General features: G+C 36.3%; 1 pseudogene; it reads right to left on the bottom strand.

Annotated features, from left to right (window-relative positions):
• Positions 1-16341: 16341 nt before the first annotated feature.
• LOC149840588 (UDP-glucosyltransferase 29 pseudogene) lies at positions 16342-18043 on the bottom strand (annotated as a pseudogene).
• Positions 18044-19215: the final 1172 nt, after the last annotated feature.

A 19215-nucleotide genomic window follows, 5' to 3' on the forward strand; every position in this document is an offset into this window, starting at 1 on the left:
GTGATTTTGGAATAAGACAAACAAAGATGAGTGAGTGAGAGGCAATAATTGGTTATTTAATAAGTATATATTTTGATATGTGTGGAAAAAGAATGAATAGACATAAAGAAGGGTGATACGAATATGTGGTTTGAAAGATATGACATTTTTGAAAGAAAAGAATGCCAAAAAAAATGTGTCATGATTAATGTGTCTTCACATTTGTATTGTTTTATGAGTATATGTAAAGATGAGAGGGACACACTTTGACTATGAATAGTGATAAGACAAAAAGATATTTATGAATGAAGGGTAATAATTGTTTATATATGAAATATTTTTATGGATATGCGTGGAAGGAGTGAGAGTAGTCATAGAGAAAAATGAGATGACATATATGGATTTTCGAGTAGGATGAGAAAAAAATCATGATTGATAAAAGACATAAAGTTATGATTGACATGAATTATTGTTTATTTGATAAACATATTTTTAAAGAAACTTGATTTGAGGAAGTTCATAGAGAATAAAGTTAAGTTTTAAACTAGTAAAGGAGTCACAAACACGGTTTGACAAGAATGGAGACTCAATTTGTATAAGAGAGAGAAAGTACTAAAGGTACTCAAGAGAATAAAAAAGAAGGTGATACAAAACGTACTAATGGGTGGAGTACAAATACTTTTTGTAAAAGATGTAAAGCATGAAGAGATGATAATAGATAATTCTTTAGGCTATGATATAAAAGATGATATAGTGAAAATTTACATGAGATATAATAGAGTGTACGTAATCTATGATATATTAAATGATATAGTAAAAATTTACGTGAGAACATAGCAACTAGATCTTTTAGAGAAAGGTAAAAGAACCAAAATAAACATTCGATTTTAACTAATAATTTGAAAAGTGAGAGTTCTCATAAACTAATATGTTTTCATGTTGAAGGTGAATCAATTTATCGTAAGAGAAGTTTTCACAAAAGGACAAAAATAATAAAGGAGTTATGAGATGAGTGATGTGAACAATGTTATGATAGCTTTTAATATAATTAGTTTTTATGGATATGAGTGAAAGGAGATAGGACAAGAAGTCATAATGGGTGTGTACTTGAAAAGATGACAAGTTGAAAGACATAAAGAATGTGTCTTATAAGAGTTTTAAAGTGTACGTGAATATGGAAATCTTGTTTGACTAACAAAAATCAATAAGAAGAAAAACTTTTAAAATAAGATTTTAACAAAACTTATAAGAAGTATTATAATAAGTGTGATTAATTTATAAGTCACTTAGTTTGCATATTCCTAGTTCTCTTTTAATTCGTGTAAAGTCTTCATGTTTCAATGGTTTAGTGAAAATGTTTGCTAACTGTTGATTAGTGGGTATGAATTCCAGTTTAATTATATTGTTTAAGACTTGTTCTCTTAAGAAGTGATGTCTTATTTGAATGTGCTTAGTTCGTGAATGTAAAATAGGATTCTTAGATAAGTTTATCGCACTAGTATTATCATAGAAAATAGTTGTATTTTTAAAATTTAAACCAAAATCTTTCAAGGTTTGTTTCATCCAGATAACTTGTGTACAGGCTAGGCTAGCAGCAATGTATTCGGCTTCAGTAGTTGATAAGGATACACAGTTTTGTTTCTTACTGAACCATGATACAAGTGAGTGCCCTAGCATATGACATGTTCCACTTGTGTTTTTTCTGTCAGATTTACTTTCAGCAAAGTCAGCATCGCTGTATGAGATTAAATCAAATGTAGAGGATTTTGAATAGAATAATCCAAAATCAACTGTGTCTTTTAAATATCTCATTATTCTTTTTACAGCCTTAAGATGTGATTCTTTTGGATTTGACTGAAATTTAGCACACAAGCAAACACTGAACATAATATCTGGACGGCTAGCAGTTAAATAGAGAAGTGATCCTATCATACCTCGGTATACCTTTGTATCAACAGACTTACCATCTTCATCTTTGTCCAAAACAGTAGTAGTGCTCATAGGAGTTGTTTTTGAAGCAGTTGAGTTCATGTTGAACCTCTTCAGTAGTTCACGAGCATACTTAGATTGATTGATGAAAACTCCATCCTTGGTTTGCTTAATATGCAATCCAAGAAAGTAGGTGAGTTCTCCCATCATACTCATTTCAAATTCTTTCTGCATGGACTTAGAAAATTCTTCACAAAGAGTGTTGTTAGAAGATCCAAAGATGATATCGTCTACATATATTTGAACAATTAGGGTATGATTATTCACTATTTTTACAAATAATGTAGAGTCTGCTTTGCCTACAGAAAAAACAGTTTTTAACAAAAAGGTTTTAAGTCTATCATACCAAGCACGAGGTGCTTGTTTTAAACCATATAAAGCACGTTTGAGTTTGAAAACATGATCTGGATATTGTTCATTTTCAAATCCTGGAGGTTGTTTTACATAAACTTCTTCATTTATAAAACCATTTAGAAAAGCACTTTTAACATCCATTTGATATAATTTGAAATCCATATAGCTTGCATATGCTAAAAACATTCTAATAGATTCAAGTCTAGCAACAGGAGCAAATGTTTCATCAAAATCAATACCTTCCTCCTGGTCGTATCCTTGAGCTACTAGTCTTGCCTTATTTCTTATAACATTACCTGTTTCATCTAGCTTGTTTCTGAAGATCCATCTTGTCCCAATGATTGGATGATCCTTTGGTCTTGGTACAAGATCCCAAACTTCATTCCTTTGGAATTGATTCAGTTCTTCAGTCATGGCTAGCATCCAGAACTCATCGATGATGGCTTCATCAATCTTCTTAGGTTCAAGTTGAGAAATGAATGCCACATTTGCAATCCGTTCTAGCTGAGCTCTAGTCTGAACCCCCTTTGTCAGTTCTCCCAAAATCTGCTTTTGAGGATGATCTTTGATATAGACAAGTGTTCTTTGATGATCATCTTCATTAGACTTAGCTGTGTTATCTAAAAATAAATTTGTACTTTCAACATCATCATCGTTAGTTTGCTTATGAACAGATTGATCAATAGATTCACAGAAACTAACATGCATAGATTCTTTAATAGACTTAGAACACTTATTGAAAACCCTGTATGCTTTACTATGACTTGAATATCCTAAAAATATGCCTTCAATAGATTTAGCATCAAATTTATCTAGGCTATCTTTTGTGTTTAGGATAAAGCATTTACAACCGAAGACTTTGAAATAGTCTATTCTTGGAGTTCTGTCATATAATAGTTCATAGGGAGTTTTATTTAATAAGGGTCTAATGAGAACTCTATTTGTTATGTAGCATGCAGTATTAACAGCTTCTGCCCAAAAAGATTTAGCAAGATTGTTGTGTTGAAGCATAGTTCTAGCAGATTTCTGAAGGGTTCTATTCTTTCTTTCTACTACACCATTTTGAGGTGCAGCTCTAGGAAAGGCAAAGTTATGAGAAATACCATGCAAGTTACAAAAATTTTCAAAAAGTTCATTTTCAAATTCTCCTCCATGGTCACTACGGATTTTAATAATAGAACAAGATTTTTCATTTTATAATTTTTTACATAAAATTTCAAATTGACAAAACGTATCACTTTTGTTTTTCAAAAATATTACCCAAGTAAATCTTGAGTAGTCATCTACAATGACAAAAACGTATTTATTGTGATTATGACTAGCTACTCTAGAAGGACCAAAGAGATCCAGGTGGAGAAGCTCTAGAGGTCTTTTGCTTGAAATGACATTTTTTGATTTAAAAGATGATTTGGACAGTTTTCCTAATTGACATGCATCACAAAAATAATCCTTTTTAAAAGATATTTTGGGTAACCCACGTACTAACTTATCTTTAGCTAATTTAGACATGTACTTAGAATTTACATGACCCATTTTCATGTGCCATAAATGTTGTGAGTCATTATTAGCTATGAGGCAATGTTCTGTGATGTTTTCTAGGTATAGTTCATATATATTATTCTTTCTTATACCTTTTAAGATGATGTTTTCGTTGGTGTCTGTTATGAGGCATATATCATGATTAAAGCTAACATTATAACCTGTGTCACACATTTGACTAATACTTAGTAGGTTATGTTTTAAGCCTTTAACAAGGAGAACGTCTTTGATAAGTGGTTTATCTATGTTACCAATATTACCAATACCAATTATCAAACCTTTGTTGTTATCACCAAAGGTGACGGTTCCTCCTTCTTTATGATGAAGAACAGCAAAAAGGTCTGGATGTCCTGTCATGTGCTTTGAACATCCACTATCTAATATCCATCTGTTCTTCTTCTTTGGAGCCTGTAAAACATTAAGTAAATCTCTTTTTTGGTACCCAATCGGGTCCCTTTTTGTTAGACTTTGGAACCCATATCCATTTTGATTTGGGTTTGTCTATAGCCTTAGAGGAGTTCAAAAAAATAGAATTATAATACTCCTTATTTGGTTCAGAAGAACTTTTCACAAAAGTAGTCTTTTGATTCATACAAGAAGGCTTGTTGAAATGAGAGTAGCCAATACCATTCTTGTACAAAGTGACTTTTTGAGAGGATAGGAGTTTATCCAAGTTCTCTTTACCTTTAGTAAACTTGAAAACCGTTTTTATAAGGTTCTCAGTTTTATTTTTTAACTCTGAAATTTCTACTTGCAGATTTTTAGTCTTGGAGCTGGTAGAAGAGATTTCAGAAGTAAGCATAAAATTTTCTTTTTTCAACTCAGAGTTTTCACTGCTGAGTTTTTCATTTTTCTGAGAAAGCTCTAAATTTTCAGATTTTAAAGTTTTATTTTTGAAGCTTAATTTTCTAGATTCTTCAAATAGTTCTTGAAAAACATCTAGAAGTTCTTCAAAGGAAAAATCAGAAATTTCACTTACAGAACTTTCGTTTGCCATGAAGCACATATTTGCAGTTTCGGCTTCATCATCACTTGACTCTTCACTGGTGGATGGTTCTGAGTCATCCCATTAAGCATGCAGAGCCTTTTTCTTGAAGAACCTCTTATTTGGTTCCTCGATCTTGAACTTTCTTTTGAGAAGGGGACAGTCTCGCCTCAAGTGACCTGGCTTATTACATTGATAGCACATGGGATCTTCCTTAGGATCTTTTCTTTCCTTGTGCTTGTTTGGAAGCCGGTTCCTTCTCATGAAGCGCTGGAATTTTCTGGTTAGTAGCGCAATTTCGGATTCTTTATCTGAGTCTTCATTCTCAGATAGAGCTAGGAAAGCTAGAGTTTTCTTTACCGGTTGTTCCTCTTCCATTCTTTCTTTCATGTGGACTTCATAGGCCATAAGATTGCCTATTAAGTCGTCCAGAGTAAGCTTAGATAAATCTTGAGCTTCTTCAATAGCTGTAGTCTTTTTCTCCCAATCAGTTGTGAGAGATCTCAAGATTTTCTTCACCTTTTCTGTCTGGGAATATGTTACCCCCAGGGATTTCAGATCGTTGGTGATATTGGTGAATCTGGTAAACATCTTTGTGATGGGTTCATCTTTGTTCATTTTGAACAACTCATATTTTCTTACAAGAGATGAGATTTTGGCTTCTTTCACTTTGTTGGTTCCTTCATGAATAACTTCTAAAGAATGCCAAATATCATATGCAGATTCACATATGGATATTCTATTGAATTCGTTCTGATCAATGGCACAATATAAGGCATTCATAGCCTTTGCAATTAGGTTTGCCATTTTCTTTTCTTCATCAGACCATAAGTTATAGTCTGCGGATGGAGATGTGTATGGATGCTCAACAATTTTTCATACAGCAAAATCTATGGATTTGAGAAATATAGCCATTCTGCACTTCCAGTATCCATAGTTGGATCCATTGAAGAAAGGAGGACGAGATGCGTGTTGACCTTCAATATCACGAGCATAAGAGGTAGATGTCATTTGTGCTGGAAGACTTGTTATGTCGAAACCAGCAAACCTGCTCTGATACCAAATGAAATTCCACTAGAGGGGGTGAATAGTGAAATACGATAAAGATCGATAAAATAAAATAATCAGGCAATAAGGCACAACACATAAAACACAATATTTATACTGGTTCGGTCAGTACCCAGACCTACATCCAGTCCCCAAGCAAACCACTTGAGCTTTCCACTATAACATTCGAGTCACCGGATAAATAGTACAACATCCTCTTCCTCAGAGGTCTTCTTCTCTCAACAGAGAAGGACAACACCCTCTTTCCCAGAGGTCTTCTTCTCTCAACAGAGAAGGGCAACACCCTCTTTCACAGAGGTCTACTTTTTTCAACAAAGAAGGAAAACAGTGAATAACAGAGTTACAATACTTCCTATAGAACCTTCAGAATGATATGAATGCACGAATGAAGGATTCTCAGAATGTTCTGTTTGTCACTCAGAGGATACTCTTTGTCAAAGAGCTATACTTGACTTTTTCTCTTTTCTTTTTTTTCTTTCTTTTTCTAGGCTCTCTTTCAAATATCGAATAGGTATTTTTCTCGTTGTAAGCTCACATGTCCATTCCATGTTGAATAGTTTATTTGAGTGTGTTTATATAGCTTTTAAAAAAGTAGTCGTTACATTTTGAAATCGTAGCCTTCTTGAGATGTGAAATTATATGTCATTTCAAAAACATCTTTGGAGAAATTTGAAAAAGTCTTTTTCCATAAAAGTAAAATATAGGGTACACTGGTCGTTGTAATATTTTAGGTAATACATATTTTATGTAAAAAGTCGATTTCTTACAATAGTACATTGAACGTTGGATTGTGGTTTTGTCTTTATTCTAATTAATGATTTGAGGTACATAAGTACTTCTTTACTTTAAATGAGTGTAAGTACAATGAGTGCTTTGAGATATTTATTTGTACATAGTCATGTCAAGTGTTTTCTTTATGTTGTGTTTTTCAAAGTCTTCAGAGAGAATGAGGACTACAAGAAAGTCGACATTCTTGAGAAGGATATTTAACAAGGATTTCTTACAGGAGGTATTTAATGCTATACAAAGAGAATGATGACTTCAAGTAAGTCGACATTCTATGGGTTTGTAAAAAGGTAACTAGAGTCTTTTCAAAACCTTTATTATATTTGTTTTCTTTGTGTAGCCGATTTTCATGTTTTGTCTTTTTCCTATATTTGAAGACATTTATTTAAAGATGGTAACTAGAGTCTTTTCAAAACCTTTATTATATTTGTTTTCTTTGTGTAGCCGATTTTCATGTTTTGTCTTTTTCCTATATTTAAAATTATTTCTAGAGTCTTTTCAAAACATATTATACTTGTTTTTCTTTATGTGGCCGATTTCATGTTTTGTCTTTTTCCTACATTTCTTTTCATGTTATGATGTAAGATACAATTATTATATTTTGAAATCATGTCAAAATACCTTTTTCATAAAGGGTTGTAAGAAGGTACAATTATTAGTTTTCAAAAAGGAGCTTTTTGAAACTATCGTATACTTTTATGATATAGTTTTTATGAATGAGTATGTAATATGCAATATGCATGTTCCTGAAGGTTCTGTTACATATGACTCTAAAGAAGAAAAAAATCTTCATCTTGAGGTAGCCGATCTCTTCAGTTGATCTTTAGGAATGCATGGCTCATCAAACTTTTTCTTCAAGGAGTATGATTGCACCATAGTTGTACTTGAACAGGAAGTCTCCATCCTTTTTGGGTGAGATATCCTTGCATCAAATACTCGTTAGATTTATGGCAAAACATATTCAGTCATAGTATAACATTTTTCAAGAGGACATATTATCATATCATATAAAATCAAATACGACAGTGTATCATATTATATGACATCAAAATAGAGTTTCTCAACAAAACTCTATATTACAAATCAATCTGTTAAAAACCGCTCCTTTATCATCTTGCTCTTCCTGCAGGTAAAACTCTGGTGATTCATGAATTGTTCCATCGAGGTGTCGAAAGAGATCCAAGCTTCTAATAAAAGGCAAAATTTGCCTCTTCCAGGTCAAGTAATTCAAGTTGTTCAATTTCTCAGATATGAGTTGGCCAAGAAAACTGGATGGAAGGGAAGGGGAATCCATGATGAAAGATAAACATGAGTGAATAAAATAAAGGCAGTCCAAAGAAACACTATGTTCAACAGTTTAATGACCCGACAAGACAAATTTGTCCTTTTTTTCTTTTTAGTACAGACAGTCTTGCCGCAGGCAGTCAGGAATAATCAGCAACGCTCTCTGGTGTTCTTAAGAAACAAAACAGACTGACAATCTGGAATTTCGTTGGGTCAAAAACTTTGGTTTGAGTTTTAAAAGAAACAAACATGAAATTAAGGGCAGTTCACATTGGGATGATGGATTAGATCAAATATGAATAGATCAACTTAGGGAAGCCTTTTTGGGTCTGATTCAGATATGATTCAGCAATACAGACAAATGAGAGGATGATTAATGGGAGAGATTCAAAGAAATCGATCAGATCTGACTTGGAATGGTAAGATCTGAACTAGAACAATTATATTTGATGTTAGAAAACAAAAAAATAGTCGTGATTTAAAAGGATGTAAATATGATCTAATACAATCAGATTCGGTTTGACGCTATCAAAGGAAAAGAAAATGATTTGACGTAACTAGATATAGTATGATTTGATTTGGTATGATAAGATCTGATTTAAAATGATCAGATCCGATGTTGGGGAACAAAAGAACGATAAAGATTTAAATAAGACAAATTTGATCTAATATGATCAGGTTTAATTTGACACCACAGAAAGGGAAAAATAAAAAAATTGATTTGACGTGACCAAATTTGACTTTTTAAAGAAAAGAGATTTTAAGAAAGGAAGAAAGTTGATTGAACAATATTAAGAGAAGAAGAGTTTGACCCAATATGGTCATTGATTTTCAAAAATTTGATTTGACGAAAATCAGATTTAGTATCGAAGAAAGAAAGAAGGAGAAGTAGAAGAACACAACAAAGAAGAATAACCTGACCTGATGATTATGCCTCGACCCACTCTGATACCATGTGAGAACTCATGCACCAATGTTTAGCCACTACAAAAGAGAAAGATGATTAAGAGAAAGAGGGGCAACAATGAGTGGTACGATTCTTAATATGGGATCATGCCCTATATTCAATAATATATATGCTACATATTGGATCGGGTATGTGTTGCATCAGTCTAGACCCGATAGCATACATTAGGTCCATATCCAAACCCGTCAGCCAATATACATATTGAACAATATATACATTCTCGATAGTAGAAATCTCGCCTTCAGTGTAATGACTATTTTTTTCTGCATTAGGAGAAGCCATTATTTGAAAAGACATTTGTGTTAGATACAATGCTATGCAAACACTGATATAATTTTTGAAAAGAGAATGGACATCATTTCAAGGAAATTTTCCTAAAAATCAAGATTGCATAACACGTTTAAAATTGTTTACAAATAAAATATACACAAAAAAAGATGTATTTATACATTGTATCAATTCTTTCAAAATGTAGATTCATACAATGCAATAAATAAATCTCAATAAGTCAGTCAAGCCTCACACAACAACAAAAGAAAGGCCAACACTACAACTAATTATCCCAGATGTCAATTCATCAAAACCTAAAGCTATATAGGTTGTGGAAGAGAAAAAATTCCGGTAATACTTGTTATAACTTCAAAGCATTATACAACAGAAACAAATACTCCTACTAATAAACTTGTTATGCTCCAATAAAATCATGTTTAATAGTCATTCAAGCAGAAAGAAACTATTTCAACAAAAACCAAACAATTCCAATCAACACTAATAACAAAAACCAATTTTTCTTTTCCTTTGAATGCTCATCAACATTCCATTCATGGACATGACCAACCCAAGTGTATTCACGAGTTTAGTTACAGGACTAGGATATTCGTAATTACTAGAGAGGAGCAAGAGAAAGGAAATGTGAGTATCTTGTGCAAAATAAATAGAAATATCATGCCGATAATATAGAAGTAGATAAGGAAAGAAGTTATCTTGTTGGCATTCCTAAGAATAAACAACCAACAAAGATTATTTTTCAAATAACGACATGAGAGTAGTACATTATGTGGCTAATATTTTGCATTTGAAGGAAACATCCACTTGAACAGATAAAAATCAATTTCCTCTCAATTTTTAAACCTCATTGTTAGACATTGGTTTTTGTTCATCGGTTGGGAATTCTGATCAGTGTATGTCTCTCATTTCTTTCATACTTTTCTGAGTTTTTTAATCAAGAGTGCCTCTAGAATATATGTAAATGTAAAGATGGTTGATTTTCTTTGCCTCCGACCATTACACATGGTCTACATTCCCTATTCACTTTTGCGATACCATGAAGCACTAACAAGTGAAACCAGTCCTCCAAGATCTAAACAAATGAATTATGTGCTCAAACTCTCAATGTGTTGTCAACAGTTCTCATCCTAAAAGAAGACACTTTGAGAATCACCAGATTCCAGAATGTCTATTTCTTGGTAACAAGCAGATCTACCAAGTTACCTATAAAGTTCTAGCACATAGGTTGGAAATGAACTAATTATGCAAAAGTTCTTTGTTGAAGTACTTACACTGAAGATCACCAAACAATTAATGTTCTAGTGGTTATGCAAGGTTTAGATGGTATGCACAATATAGAGGATTCATTTTTATATCATACATGAGGCAAATATCATCCAATAGAACATCTCTAGCTTTTGCATCTACCAGATAATTGTTTTAATATGTTTTCAGAAGACATCTATATGTTATACTCCACTCCCATTAATTAACAATTGGAATCCTTTGAGGCATCTAATGGCATATAATAGAGTGATATGATTTAACCTATTTACAAAAATGATAAATTACATAGGTAAAATTTTGATCATCTCATGGAGATCTGAGCATCAAGTCCATAATAAGTCAGCTCTTTAGATCAATGCAAGTGAGGCCTACATTACCAACCTATGGATATGAAGTTCTCACCTTGTTCTCTGTGATTGGTTTCAGAATCGATAATTTAGATAACAACAAGCATCTTAGAACTAATATAATGGTGCCTATAACATCATACCTATACAAACATTAGATGACAAATACAAACAAGAGACACCATGTATAGGTGAAGACTTGAAGTTATTTCTATCAAATGGGTATCTTGTTTTGATTCAAAACAATCTCTTAGCTCGATCATTGCTCCCATTTTCAGTAACCATCACACCACTTATCTTGCTACTTGCTTTATACACAAAATTCTTTTCAACTCTCTTCTTTCAGCAGATTTGAAACTCAGATGTATCCATGCCACACAAATCTCTACAAACCATACTTTCATCCAACAAATAATAGCTAGAAAATACAAAGAACAAATACCAGAGAGAGGAAGTTTTAACAAAAAAACTCCCATACATTTGTTAACTGACCATTGATAAACTGAAAACCAAGTTCCAACTAATCGAGGTAAGAAGTCAAATATATCAAACCGAGTTAAAAACACTTCAATCATGAATCATGTACAGCTTGATAGTTAGATAGCAACCCTCATACTCCTATTAAACAATAAACAACACAATCCCATTGGCCACTGCAGATAAACCAAAGTTCAAACAGGTTGGTGATATAATTTCTATACCCCAACAAGATAAAAAAGCATCCACTTAACAACTCTTTCAAAAGAAAGCTAACACGCAATAGCGTACCACCATGATCACCAAGCACAAGGGAAAACAAATGTACAAATTCTCCATACAGAAAATCAAAAGCACACGATTACCAACAACAAATATTGCACTCAATTATGATGTAAAGCAATTCCGGTAAAAGAAAAGGAAAAAAAGGTAGAATGGAGACGAGATATAGAATCCTGATTAATCATCAAAACAATCAGAGCAAGAAAATCCTTAAATCCTTGAATTCAGAAACCCTAAACCATATTCAGATCAAAAGATTAAAGCTTAACTGGATCAAAACACCTTATAAAATACGACCGAAGATTATTCCATGCACCAAAACATAAACACAAAAAGAAAGCAAAGAAAATAACACATCAATATTGTCCCGAATGAATCCCCTAAAAATTTCTCAGAATTCCCAACCAATGAACAAAAACCAATGTCTAAAAAAATAAGAAAAAGTCGAAGCTCACCGACATTGATTGACAAGACTGGTGGCGACACCGGGTCTCGACCTTTACCTCTGTTGGCAGACTCGATGGAGGGATCCCGTCTTCATGCCCGGGCAGCTCAAAAACCTGCTAGAACAAGCCATCTTTGACAGGTCGTCCGCTGTCGAAGATCAGCTCCACATAAATGAAAGGACACTGAAAGGCCGACATCTTTTGGGGGTTTGGTATACATTATCTTTTAATAACATTTTTCATTCAAAACTTGACGAAAACTTAGCACTTAACAAAAACGTTAAGTGCCACATGGCATTTATCTGAAACCTACAATGGTCAGCCATAATTTTAGCATGATCTGATCTGCTTCCCAAAATGATACCAATGAATGACAGATCACACCCAGAAACACATAATGGAAGCAAAAACTGTGGAGAATCAGGGAGGAATACACATTGTGGTGCATGCATAACACATAAGTTCATAATACACACTGATAAGAGAGGATAGGGCAACATACTTGTCCCTGCCATTGCATTGGTATGAGAGACAGACGATCTCCTCAGCCAAACTGCTTTTATTGATGAGTACAGGCCTTTAAGCAATGGGTGAGTAGGGACCAATCTTTGTAAGCCTTCAAATTCTATTGTTACACCACTACCCATCATGTGGTATATATAGGTATCCAAGGGATACCTTTGAAAGGTCACCATGCATCATACCTTTTGGTATGATGCCTGAGAAGAGACACATACGAAGGGGCACTTTATTTCCCAACATTCTCCCACTTGACCCGAGTATGTGAAAGTTAATGTGGATAGGTCTTAAGTTCACTTTATCAGCCTAAATTTCTTGTTATGCTAAATTCTTAAACTTTATAAGCAAACTTGATGCATAACTAACAAAAGAAAGGAGAGAATCATATTTTTATTAGCAAAATATGATCACATAAAAGTCAGTGTACATGATTACAGGGTTTCAAACAAGACCATCCTCTTAACATGTTCAACATATAATTCTGGAGCTAAACCCTTAGTAAGAGGATCAACTACCATTTCCTTAGTCCCTATGTTATCAATATACACCAAAAATTATTTGTCCTCTGCTTTACAACAAAATACTTCAACTCCATATGCTTACAAGATGTAGTACTTTTGTTGTTATTCGAGAAGGATATGAAGACTTCATTATCACAAAATACTTTCAGTGGTCTCCCAATGGATTTAACCACCTGAAGTCTTGAGATGAAGTTCCACAACCAAATGGCCTGTGAAGTTATCTCGAATAAAGCTATAAACTCAGCCTCTATAGTGTGGGCAGTAGTAGTGGACTGCTTCCCACTCCTCAAAGAAATCGCAGCACCGGCTAGTAGAAATATGTATCTTATGGTAGACTTTCTTTTGTCAGGACAACCTCCCAGATCTGCATCTGGATAGCAGATAACCTCAAGGTGGTTCATCTTTCTATAGGTTAACATATAGTTCTTTGTCCCTTGCAGATAGCGCATGACTTTTTTAGCAGCCTTCCAGTGAGGTAGACTAGGATTCAACTGAAATCTGCCAAGAACCTTGACTGCAAAAGATATGTCAGAGCGAGTGCATGTTTAAGCATACTGCAAGCTACCGACCTCTTATGCATACGGTATCATGGTCATCTGTTTGTTTTCTTCTTTAGTTTATGGCAATCCTTAAGGCTTAATTTATCCCCTTTTAATATGGGTGTTGTAGGAGCGCATTGCTCCATCCCATATCTCTTGAGAACTTTATTAATATAAGCTTTCTGAGAAAGACCCAATACACTTTTAGACCTATCTCAACGGATCTCAATGTCGAGAACATAGGCAACCTCTCCCAAGTCTTTCATTTCAGAATGGAAGGATAAAAATTTCTTGGTTTTTATCAGCATATCTTTATTGTTGGTTGCAAGTAAGATGTCATCCACATAAAGTACCAGAATTATGAACTTACTCTCACTTATCTTGAGGTATACACATCGATCAACGATGTTCTGTGTGAATCCAAAAGTCAAAATAACTTTGGTGAACATCATATACCATTGATGAGAAGCTTGTTTAAGTCCATATATTGACTTTTTCAACTTGTAAATCAAACGGTCTAACTTACCTTTATAGAAACCTAGAGGTTGTTCCATGTAAACCTAGAGGTGCTAGCCCTTGCTTTATATGAACAGACAAATTGTACCTCTATAGCTTTCAAAAATTCTTTTATTGTTCTACATGTGGGTATGGCGCTCCTAATATTCTTAGTCACACGAGACTGCAGAAGCAGTAGGCTAAGTCTATTTGAGCGTTCCCACTCATCAAAATCAATTTTTTGTTCAATTGTGCTATTGTCAGTTAATGGTGCAGGCTCAGGCTTGAACAAGGCTAAATTTTGATCCATATAACCTAATGTGAATTGTACAGTTTCTTTCCGGTCACTAAAATTCATTTTATTTATAAACGGGATATGACTTGGATCATCATGAACCACATCATTGGACACTGTAATGACAAAAAGGACATTCATAAATATCCATGCACATTCGAGATTTGAAAAGATAAATGCAATAATAAGACCTCTTTATTATTTATACTTTTCTAGGCAAGTGCTAGGGGTCATTATCGTCCCACTTTGGTGAGTACTCATAACACACAAATGCACTTCGCCTCCCACTATTTGATAAAACTGAAAAAACATGTAGCCAGAGACAAATCGACATGGCACCTTTGGGTGTTACATATATCATGTGTTGGGATACATTCTTTTCATTTTATCCTGCTAGACTTTGAACATAACATCATTGCCTTTGGGCAGTCTAGCATTTCATTAAATCTGGCACAATTTCAATATTGACTCATTCCATTATTGGTACAGAATAACTTAATTAAGCATACATTTGACCACTTTGATGATTACAAATGCATCTTAATCAAAATTCAAATACCATACTTTTATGTCAATATTGTTCATATGATGCACAAAAATACATATTTTTAAAGCATAAATAAAATATCATGCATCATAACATAATATGTGTTAAATAAACTAAGTGTTATACATGGAATGTGTTTAAACCTCCTTAATTGATTCTAAAATTGAATGAATAAATCATAATAATACTCCAAAATTGTCCAAAAAGACCCCAAAAATATTGAATCGACACCAAACTATTCAAACCGGTCATTTTATTCATAAAAGGTATTAAAAAACATGATGAACCGATGAAAATGGCCTCTAAACCAATCAGAAAAGCAGTGAACCGGTCCAGAAAACCCCTGAATCGGTCTGGAAAGGCTTTGAACTGGTCCAAAATATAATGAATCAGACTGAAACAAACAGAATCAGTCCCAGAAAACACTGAACCACCCCTTAAACACCTCAAACCGGTTCTGTACAGATAGAATCAGCCCCAGAACCGGTCATAACCTGATGAACCGGTTCTGGAACTGATTTGTCCAGTTTTAGATAAAAGAATGTCTTGTTTTGGACAATAGGGAACACACTATTCCGAAATGAGAACTGGATCAGGTCGGGTTCAATGAGAAATAGTACCCAGGATTCAAAAGCCAAATGGATTTGGGTCTTTGATTTTGTATATCGGAGCGCTCTGTCGAACCAGGATCTAGAAAACTTATTGGACCCGGGTTGTGGATTCACAATGGGTCGAGTTTGGATACCCAAAACGGGTCTGGATCTAAAAACTCCAGACCTAATCCAGAGGGTTAAATAAAACCGATTAGGGTTTTTCTTTTCTCCTTCTCGAAGCTTCTGATAGAGAGAAAGAGAGAGAGAGCAGCAATCTGACCGACCAAAAATGGCAGGCGGCGGGTGATGCGAGGATCACCGACGATCGGCATCTCCAGCAGGGGGGTGCAGAACAATGACAAGAAATGTTTTCCCTGCAATGCTCCTCGACCCTTACCTGCCAGTAAAGTCGTGGGTCGACGATCGTCTTTCTAACAGCAGTGTTGGCGTAATCGCCAACAACCGACGATCGCCCATCTCATCCTACGATGGTCCATGTCGTCGGTCAGTGGTGATCCACATCGTTGCACAACGACAGACGCCAATGACCAGCCATTTCACAACGACAATCAAGGCTTTTGGCTCCCCGATGATGGCCAGTGAAACCCCTCTTTCCTTCAACGATAATCCGCTGGCAGTCCCTGGCACAAACAAAACTTCCTGGAGTCTGACGTTCACAGGGGCAGAGAAAAAAAAAGGGGATTTGAAATAAGTATCCAAGGGATACCTTCAAAAAAATCACCATGCATCCAAAAAAGTATGATGCGGAAGAGACTCATATGAAGGGACACTTTATTTCCCAACAAAAACATCTAACATAACATTGCATTGTTTATTTGACGGTGTGAACAGGGAGAGAGGTACTCTTATAAATTTTTTAAGAGTTTATTTTGAATAACTCTGGAACCGCTCGCAGAGCTTGCACAGAAGAGCCTAAACTTACAATGCAAAAAACCAGAAACTACTAGAGAAAATTAAATAGAACACACGTGAAAACTGCAAACGTCAAGGAGGTCTATGTATGCATGTCCACCTTTTCTAAGCGCCAACTTTGGAACCGCTCGCAGTGCTCCTCTTCCACGCAAACTTCTTTACTTCGTCCACCACCAATTCGATATCTGAATCCCTCTCTCGCCCGATCCTCTCCCCGAGTTCCTTAGCAATCCTTCTCACTCCCGCACCTTCTTCATCCACCACCACCCTCCTGATACCCTTGGCTATCTTCTCATTCTTGAACCCACCATCTCTTTCTCTCTCTACCAACACTCCAACACTCAACTCCCCCACAGCTAACTTAGCGTTCAATGGCTGCTCGAGGTGCAAGGGCAACGCTATCAGGGGCACCCCACAGCTGATCGTTTCGGACACAGCCCCCCACCCACAGTGGGAGAGGAACCCACCGATGGCTTTATGGCTCAATATCTTCGCTTGTGGTGCCCAGCCCTTGACCACCATCCCTCTATCTTCAACCCTCTCCAGAAACCCACCAGGCAATGCCTCTTCCAAGCTCATTTCCTCCGCACCATCCTCTCTCAGGAATCTCACCACCCATACGAAAGGCAAACCGCACTGCTCCAGGCCCAGTGCAATCTCTTCTATCTGCTCCTTGGTCATGAAATACTCACTACCAAATGAAACATACACAACAGAGGCTTCACATTTTGTATCGAGCCATTCTGTGCAGGCACAGCAACCATGGTCTTGTTCAGGAAAGAGAAGGCCGACCGGGATTACTCGTTTCCCGGATATCTTCGAGAAGTAGTCAATGAACCTGCGCTCGATCCCACCATGCGTCTTGCACGCGATAATGCCGGTGCATTTGTCCAAGCACTCGGTCACCCTCTTCTTCAGATCGATGCTCTCACCTTCCTCCTTTTTCTCAAGAGCTTCGTCCATCTTTCGGATATCGAAGCCTTCGAAATCCACGGGGTATTCATGTTGGGGGATTACTTTGCTTCTCTTAGCCATGAAGTAGATGTAAGACGTACCCATTGCACCACTGGCCAAGAACGGCAACGAGAGGATGCCGAGCTCTGAGGCTGCAGCAGATGCCCACGGCAAAACGTCATGGATCACGCAGTCGGGATCGATGGCACGAAGGAGTCGCGAGAATTCCGGCGCCGATGAATCGAAGGCTTTTTCCAGTAGAGGAATGAGCCGGTTGGGGAGAGTAGAGGTGGACTCGCAGTGACTGGGAAGGCCCGGAATGGGAGGCAGGTGGATCTCGATGGGCTTGATTTCAGCAGTTAGCTTGTCTTTGATGGAAGAAAGGTTAGCAGGGGTGGAGCAGAAGAAGACACTGAGGCCTCGGTGGGATAACTTCTTGGAGAGCTCCAGGAAAGGGTAGATGTGGCCATATGCTAGCCATGGCAGCATCACCACGCGGGGTTGTCGTCCGCCTGTGTGCTCGGCTGAACTCATCACGGGCAGGAAGCGATTCTTCCCTGTGCTTCATTCGTATGCGGGTGTAGTGCATAAATAGCGATGAGGTGAAGGAAATTAGAGAAGAAAAAGAAGCTGCAGCTACGAGAGAGAGTCATTAGTACAATCACAGGATTGAGAGAGAGAGAGAGAGTTAAGTACAATCACAGGATTCAGAGGAGGGTGGTGTATGCTCTCCCCCGATGATTCACGGGGGGGCGAATGAGCGCCACGTATTTAAAGAGAAAGGTGGCCTATGACTTCTATAATCATAGATAGCGGTGTTAACGGATCGGGTTTTGTTCGAACTCAAGTAGAACCAGACCTGGCCCCAATTTTTGAGTTTGGTATAGGTCCACACTCGAGTCTAATTGAACCCATCATAAGAGAAACTATACCCTGACCCGATAAGAACTACATGAAGTTGGGTCATACCCGGTAAAAATACTATTTTATCATTTTTACATTGAAAATTTGTGGGTCTTAATCAAAACTTGGGGTTGGGCCTGGTCTAGTATAAAATTTAACAAACTATACCGGGATCCATGTATTAATTGGACTTTCGGGTTTCGGACATAAGTCTTAATCAGGTCTTATTTATCACCATACCCGAACCCTATAGGGTTTGTGTTGGGCGGGGGGGTGGATTTAAACCAGACCCATTGAGACCCTTAATCATAGCCACAGTAGCTTTTGGGTTCCTGTCAACTTCAATATGTAATAAATGTGGAACCCTCAACCCCATTTCAAGATTAGTTTATTGGTATGGACACTTTCAGTGTGCCCATGAAAGATCAGGTGCAAACACTTTTCAGTGTGCCCCTACACCTGGCAAACGTCCATTTTGTTGTTGGGCTCCATGACAAGCTGCCTCCTAGAGATGAAGAAAACCCAGGTGTAGCAGCACACTGAATATTCACAATGTGATTTCACCTGATCCACCCTCCCACCTAGATAGGGCCCACCAGCCATTTCACAATTTTTAGATGAACAGTGGTGGTTGCAAAATAAATGGTTGAGAAAAAATTTCACATACTTTTTGCAGTCAGGATTAGGAGCAACATTGCACAAATGCAATGCGCGGATACACCTTATCACCCTCTATCTTCTATTGTACATGTTAGGGTGAGGCCCAATAGCAGATGGAAGGTGATCAGGTGCAACGACACTCTGCATTTGTGCAATGTGATTGCACCTGATCATCTTTCATCTTTGCATTTAACCACAA

The sequence above is a fragment of the Nuphar pumila genome, chromosome 4 (genome assembly GCF_984573655.1).
Source record: "Nuphar pumila chromosome 4, dmNupPumi1.hap1.1, whole genome shotgun sequence".
In the NCBI taxonomy this organism is placed as follows: domain Eukaryota; kingdom Viridiplantae; phylum Streptophyta; class Magnoliopsida; order Nymphaeales; family Nymphaeaceae; genus Nuphar; species Nuphar pumila.